The 7,500-nt window shown below is 48.2% G+C and overlaps 1 non-coding gene across 1 annotated transcript; it reads right to left on the reverse strand.

Moving 5' to 3' along the window:
• Positions 1-774: 774 nt before the first annotated feature.
• On the reverse strand, positions 775-847 carry Trnar-ucg (transfer RNA arginine (anticodon UCG)). The gene has a single exon. It is a non-coding gene; the product is annotated as a tRNA-Arg (tRNA).
• Positions 848-7,500: the final 6,653 nt, after the last annotated feature.

Consider the following 7,500-nt stretch of genomic DNA (forward strand, 5'->3'; position numbering starts at 1 on the left):
CTGATATTGATTGATTGATATGGGTACTTATATAGCTAGCGCCTATCCTCGGTCGGAGACCAAGCTCCAAGCGCTTTACAAACACGGGGTCATTTGCACAACAGGCTGTCTACCTGGGCAGAGCCGACTAACGGCTGCCATTGGGCGCTCATCATTCGTTCCCTGTGTCGTTCGATCATATTTCAGGCACGCACACATACACACTCAGACAAACATGTAACATTTAACATGTTACGTGTATGACCGTTTTTTGTTTATTTACCCCCACCCTGTAGGCAGCCATACTCCGTTTTCGGGGGTGTGCATGCTGGGTATGTTCTTGTTTTTCCACAACCCACCGAACGCTGACATGGATTACAGGATCTTTAACGTGCGAATTCGATCTTCTGCGTGCGTATACACACGAAGGGGGTTCAGGCACTAAACTGAAGAGGATCGGTGAATCTTTCCCACACGTGATCTGTGGCGAGTAGCATGAAACATCATCAAAGTTCCAACTGCTAGTGACTTGGGCGTAGTCGATACACACTTCAAAGCCACACCTTCATGTGCAGTCATTCAGTTTTAATTAAAGGGTATGAAAGCGTACCGACATATCCATATACGTGACACCATATAATATTCTTTAAAAAAAAATTATAAAAAAAAAAGATAAAATAAAATTAAGAGCAGATTCCCGATTTTCGCATAAACTTAACACGCTGATCAGGCCTTGATTAAATAAATTGAAAAAATATTATCAAAAAAAAAAAAAAAAAAAAAAGTCATCACTTACGACCCCGACGAGATTCGAACTCGCAATCTTCTGATTCGAAGTCAGACGCCATATCCATTAGGCCACGGGGCCTGTACAAAATTAAGTGATAACCAGTGTTAACTACAAGTTGTCAGCATCTATGTACGAGGCTGCCTTTTGGTTCTTTCCACGCTTTTTTCCATCCGGCCAACGGCGAGGGACGGTCGATGGGGCAGTCAGCTCCCAATCTTTCAATGATAACGACACGTCTCCCCCCCAAAAAAAAAATGCAAAAAACAAAAGAGACATCTAACGAAAAACAAAAACAAAACGAAAAAAAAATGTTCATTCCATCGGATCAACAAGAACGACTTAAGTCATCTTGGGCACTGTTTGCACCCTTTCCACTACCCCTAACCTCCCCTCCACCCCCCCCACCTTACCTCCCCTCCCGTCCAACCCTCTCACCTACCTCCCCCCCCCCCCCTCCAACCCTTCCTCCTTACCTCTCATCCCCCCTTCTCTCCTCCCTCCACACTTACCTCCCCTCCCCTTCAACCCTCCCCCCTTACCTCCCCTCCCTCCACACTTACCTCCCCTCCCCTCCACACTTACCTCCCCTCCCCTCCACACTTATCTCCCCTCCCCTTCAACCCTCCCCCTTACCTCCCCGCCTCTACAATCGTACCCCCTTATCTCCCCTCCCCTTCAACCCTCCCCCCCTTACCTCCCCGCCTCTACAATCGTACCCCCTTATCTCCCCTCCCCTTCAACCCTCCCCCCCCTTACCTCCCCGCCTCTACAATCGTACCCCCTTATCTCCCCTCCCCTTCAACCCTCCCCCCCTTACCTCCCCGCCTCTACAATCGTACCCCCTTATCTCCCCTCCCCTTCAACCCTCCCCCCCTTACCTCCCCGCCTCTACAATCGTACCCCCTTATCTCCCCTCCCCTTCAACCCCCCCCCCCTTACCTCCCCGCCTCTACAATCGTACCCCCTTATCTCCCCTCCCCTTCAACCCTCCCCCCCTTACCTCGCCGCCTCTACAATCGTACCCCCTTATCTCCCCTCCCCTTCAACCCTCCCCCCCTTACCTCCCCGCCTCTACAATCGTACCCCCTTATCTCCCCTCCCCTTCAACCCTCCCCCCCTTACCTCCCCGCCTCTACAATCGTACCCGCCTCTACAATCGTACCCCCTTATCTCCCCTCCCCTTCAACCCTCCCCCCCTTACCTCCCCGCCTCTACAATCGTACCCCCTTATCTCCCCTCCCCTTCAACCCGCCCCCCCTTACCTCGCCGCCTCTACAATCGTACCCCTTTACCTACCCTCCCTCCACAATAACCTACCCTCCCCTCCAACCCTTCCCCCTTACCTCCCCTCCCCTCCAACCCCCTCCAACCCTCCCCCCTTACCACCCCTCCCCTCCAACCCTTCCCCCTTACCTCCCCTCCCCTCCAACCCCCTCCAACCCTTCCCCCTTACCTCCCCTCCCCTCCAACCCCCTCCAACCCTTCCCCCTTACCTCCCCTCCCCTCCAACCCTTCCCCCTTACCTCCCCTCCCCTCCAACCCCCTCCAACCCTTCCCCCTTACCTCCCCTCCCCTCCAACCCCCTCCAACCCTTCCCCTTACCTCCCCTCCCCTCCAACCCTTCCCCCTTACCTCCCCTCCCTTCCAACCCTCCCCCTTACCTCCCCGCCTCTACAATCGTACCCCCTTACCTACCCTCCCTCCACAACAACCTACCCTCTCCTCCAACCCTCCCCCCTTACCTCCCCTCCCCTCCAACCCTTCCCCCTTACCTCCCCTCCCCTCCAATCCCCCCCCCCCCCACCTTACCTCCTCTCCCCTCCACCACCCCCCCTTACCTCCCCTCCCCTCCAACACTCCCCCCTTACCTCCTCTCCCCTCCAACCCCCCCCCCCCCCCCCCACCACCACCTTACCTCCTCTCCCCTCCACCACCCCCCTTACCTCCCCTCCCCTCCAACAACTCTCCCCACTTACCTCCTCTCCCCTCCAACCCCCCCCCCCCACCACCTTACCTCCTCTCCCCTCCACCACCCCCCTTACCTCCCCTCCCCTCCAACAACTCTCCCCACTTACCTCCTCTCCCCTCCAACCCCCCCCCCCCACCACCTTACCTCCTCTCCCCTCCACCACCACCCCTTACCTCCCCTCCCCTCCAACACTCCCCCCTTACCTCCTCTCCCCTCCAACCCCCCCCCCCCCACCACCTTACCTCCTCTCCCCTCCACCACCCCCCTTACCTCCCCTCCCCTCCAACAACTCTCCCCACTTACCTCCACGCCCTGCCAACCCGGTTTTCCCATTTTCTGTCTGCATGTGTAATGTTGCCAGGGACAACCCTTTGGATGCCGTGGGTTCTTTTACGCGCGCTGGGTGCATCGCATGCTTGCTGCACACGGGACCTCGGTTGGTTCATCGTCTCATCCGCATGATATGACTAGCGTCCAGACGACCACTCAAGCTCAGGTGGCAGGGGAGTGATGGCCTAGAGGTAACGCGTCCGCCTAGGAAGCGAGAGAACCTGAGCGCGCTGGTTCGAATCACGGCTCAACCGCCGATATTTTCTCCCCCTCCACTAGACCTTGAGTGGTGGTCTCGACGCTAGTCATTCGGATTAGACGATAAACCGAGGTACCGTGTGAAGTATGCACTTAGCGCACGTAAAAGAACCCACGGCAACAAAAGGGTTGTTCCTGGCAACATTCTGTAGAAAAATCTACTTCGATAGGAAAAACAAATAAAACTGCAGGCAGGAAAAAATACAAAAAATTATAGGTGGCACTGCAGTGTAGCGACGCGCTCTCTCCTTGGGGAGAGCAGCCCGAATTTCATACAGAGAAATCTGCTGTGATAAAAAGAGAAATACAAATACAAATACTGGCGAGTGAGTGGAGTGGGATTACATGCCTTACCCTAATTTGTCTCTCTCTCATATAGGGAAATAATAAAAAGGAAATGAAATAAGATACATGAATAAACGAATAATCTAATTAATAAATGAAAATAATAGATAAGATAATGAAACAATCAAAATAATAATAAATAGATAAATTATAAGAAAAAAAATGAATGATAATAATGACGAGGTTGATACCAAGTATACATCAACAAACACCAGACTGTTTTTTTTGCTGTTTTTTTTCTTAAGTAAGCGAGTCAATAATGTGTGATTCTATCCTGCTCAAAAGCGGAAACGGCATGATATTAAATTTCAAAAGGCATGAAATAGCATATAATGTTTTCTCCAAATGTACGACATAGATTTTCATAGAAAGATCAGCATTTCTGAGAATTCAACAAGGATGGAAAGTGGGCGGACAGAAAGAAAGACGGCGGGAAAAAAAAAAAAAAAAAAAAAAACGAAGACAGAAGAACACACGCACACACACACACACACACATATATATATATATTCACAATAGAACAGTATGAGAAGAAATAACAATTTCTTCAAACAGCCGACATTACAAAATACTACCAAAAAATATGGCAGGAACAATTTCATGAACAAATGTTTCAAGTGATGCTGGATTTTTTTTTTTCCCCCAACTATGAATCAACAAATTTATGTCATAAATCACTCACGTATCTAGTAGACGTCGACGTCTTTGACTCATGAGCTTCACTCGACCACCAGTTATTATTAAATTGTGTACATTTCACAAAATGGTCAACAACACACGCGAATGATTTATCATGCATACAAGTTTACATTTCCCACACACCGCCATATCCCATCTCCAGTGCAAGCGTGATCTTGATGTCAAGTGAAGCGCATGTCTGTTTTCAGAGAGATAGCATGCTCCGTATGCTTGTATCCCTGTACGCCAAGAAAGTATGTGCTTGGGACCCAGGTATACCTATTTCGCCCTCTTTTTTTTCCGCTCAGCATGATTCTTCAAGGATGGTGGCCCCACTGGGATGTACAGAGACGTATGGGGTCCTGTTATTAGTATGTACATAACGTAAAAGAACCGGGCCTCTGACAGCAAGAGGATTTTTGTTGCCCTTTTGGAAACTTTGGCACTGTCGTATTTTGGAACTCAGTCTCTGCCGTTAACTCACTCAGTACGGCCAGTCCTCTCTTCTCCTCTACACAGACCCCTGGGATGTCCAGAGGGTGTCTGAATGACCCAACTTTTAGCTTCCGTCGTCAGAATTGTGGTATTCTCTGTCAACATTCACCTCTTCAGTATAAGAGCCTTCCGCTTGCAATATTTTGATGATGGTAATTGGGGTGAAACGCTGTTAACGTCGTCTCTTTCGCCGTTCGTATGGAGAGAGTTAACAGGCTAAATAAAATGTCTACCATTGACAGGAAGTGACGAAGTGACTAAACAGTAAAAACCGGAAACCAGCGAAACGAAAGTGTATAGTCATTTACATGGACCAAATATTACGACAGGCACAAAGTCCACTTTGACAAACGAGTATGTGGGTAGACAAGGGGTTGGGTGAGGGTGGGGATGGGAGTGGGGGGGTGGGGGGTGATGGGCGTTGTATTGCAGTTTTTGACAACACTCTTTCCTCCCTTCGGGAGAGCAGTCCTCAATGTCATGCAAAGAAAACCTGCACTGGAAAGAAAGTAATTACAAGCCAGGGCAAGACAGGACAAGACAAAGCGACGCACTGCAACAATACAATACAATACAATACAATACAATGCAATGCAATACGATACAATACAATACATACAATGCAATATTATACAATACAATGCAATGCAATACAATACAATACAAAACAAATACAAATCAATACGATACACTACAAATACAATACAAATACAATGCAATGCAATACAATACAATACAATACAATGCAATGCAATGCAATGCAATACAATACAATACAATGTGTTCAGCTGCCATAGGTACCATGATTCTGTTACAATTTCAGCACTGATGATGATATATCTGACTGGTCTTTTCCAGTCAATCTTCTATGTTACCCATACTAAGTTTGAATCCTGCCTCTCTTTTTGAGATCTTTACCTGAGATCAAGTTGTGAAAGCTCACAGATTTTTTTTTTTTTTTTTTTTTTTTTTTTTTTTTACATACATGCGTTTCCAGGTGAAAGAGGGTGACAATGGTAATACTTTTGCTACAAAGATCCATGAAGGTTTGGAACCACGTGACAAAGCTGTCTTTGACAGCACAGTATAGCGGCGGCGCCCACCAGACACAAAGAGGTTAATTATGGACACCTGTCACGTCGGTAAGGCTCTTTTATTTAGCCACACTCCTATATCATGCCTGCAGGCATCAACACAGAATGGTTGTCCAACAATGATAAGCTTCTGAGGCTTCATGACATGAAAAGGTGATCTGTTCTGTTCGGCTCTTTCGCTCCATGTTGTTCTACTCTCAGATATAGACACTGACACACACAGACACATATTAACAGAGATACAGGGGGGGGGGGGGGCGGATTGTAGATTTGTGAAAATTATTCAAAAAAACACTTTACATCGAGAGACATGTTTTGGGGTGTTTGTTGTTGGGTTTTTTTTTTGGGGGGGGGTTGTTGTTTTTTTTGTTTGTTTGTTGTTGTTGTTTTGTTGTTGTTTTTTTCAATCAACCTTTCAAACGTTCCCCAATATGTGCAACGCCGTGTTGGCCTCCTCTCTCTCTCTCTCTCTCTCTCTCTGATACCCAAGCACGTGCAGAACGAGACCTGCAAACTGTTCGTCGTCTGATCCGGTGTAGCAGGCCGAAACCTATCCCTGGCTGGTTCTTACCCCGGGTAGGAAGTAGCCAAGGCAACTTCTTACCCCGGGTAAGAACCAGCATATACCCCGGGTAAGATGTAGCCCAGGCCAGTTCTTACGAGGGTGAACTCTGGCCAGGGTAAGATCTGGCCTGTTACGCCGGTTTTCTTGTGCTGATGGATTGGCTGCTTTGCCTCGCCTTGCCAACAGAATCTCTTGCCAGTGTCAATATCGATATTGATAATAACGCTTGTGTCATGTGGTTGTACATTGAAAACAAAACAAAAAACCGTTGCCATGGTCTCCATGTCTGTGACATCGCGTCGCAGCTCACTGATGTTTGTCGTGTCACATTGCTGAATGGGATGAACAGATTAATAGCAATGAAATTTGTTCGTTCGTTCGTTCGTTCGTTCGTTCGTTCGTTTCCTCAGTCAAGGAAGGCAGAAGAGCTGTCCACAACATCAGCGATGGCTAATCAGTCCAGACTTGACACGACAGTCTTTTTTGTTGCAGACCTTGCATCGGAGGGTTGATGGAGCTGAATCTGATGATGATGATGATGATGATGATGATGATATCAGTACTTACATAGCGTCTATCCTCGGTCGGAGACCAAGCTCTAAGCGCTTTACAAACACGGAATCATTTGCACAAACAGGCTGCCCACCTGGGTAGACCCGACTGAGAGCTTGCCATTAAAATCTGGGGCGCTCGTCATTTGTTTCTTGTGTCATTCAATCATGTTTCAGTGTCACACACACACACACACACACACACACACACACACACACACACACACACACACACACACACACACACACACACACACACACACACGCACACGCACACAAACACACAAACACACTCAGGCATGTAACTTTTTTTTTACGTGTATGACAGTTTTGTTCATCTGTCCCGCCACTTAGGCAGCCATAGTCCGTTATCGGGTGTGGGGGTGCATATGACGATGTGGACATGTGTTGCTGCACCATGCTCTTCTCTTTCTGGTCGTCAAGTT

Source organism: Babylonia areolata, chromosome 23 (assembly GCF_041734735.1).
Source record: "Babylonia areolata isolate BAREFJ2019XMU chromosome 23, ASM4173473v1, whole genome shotgun sequence".
Taxonomy (NCBI): domain Eukaryota; kingdom Metazoa; phylum Mollusca; class Gastropoda; order Neogastropoda; family Buccinidae; genus Babylonia; species Babylonia areolata.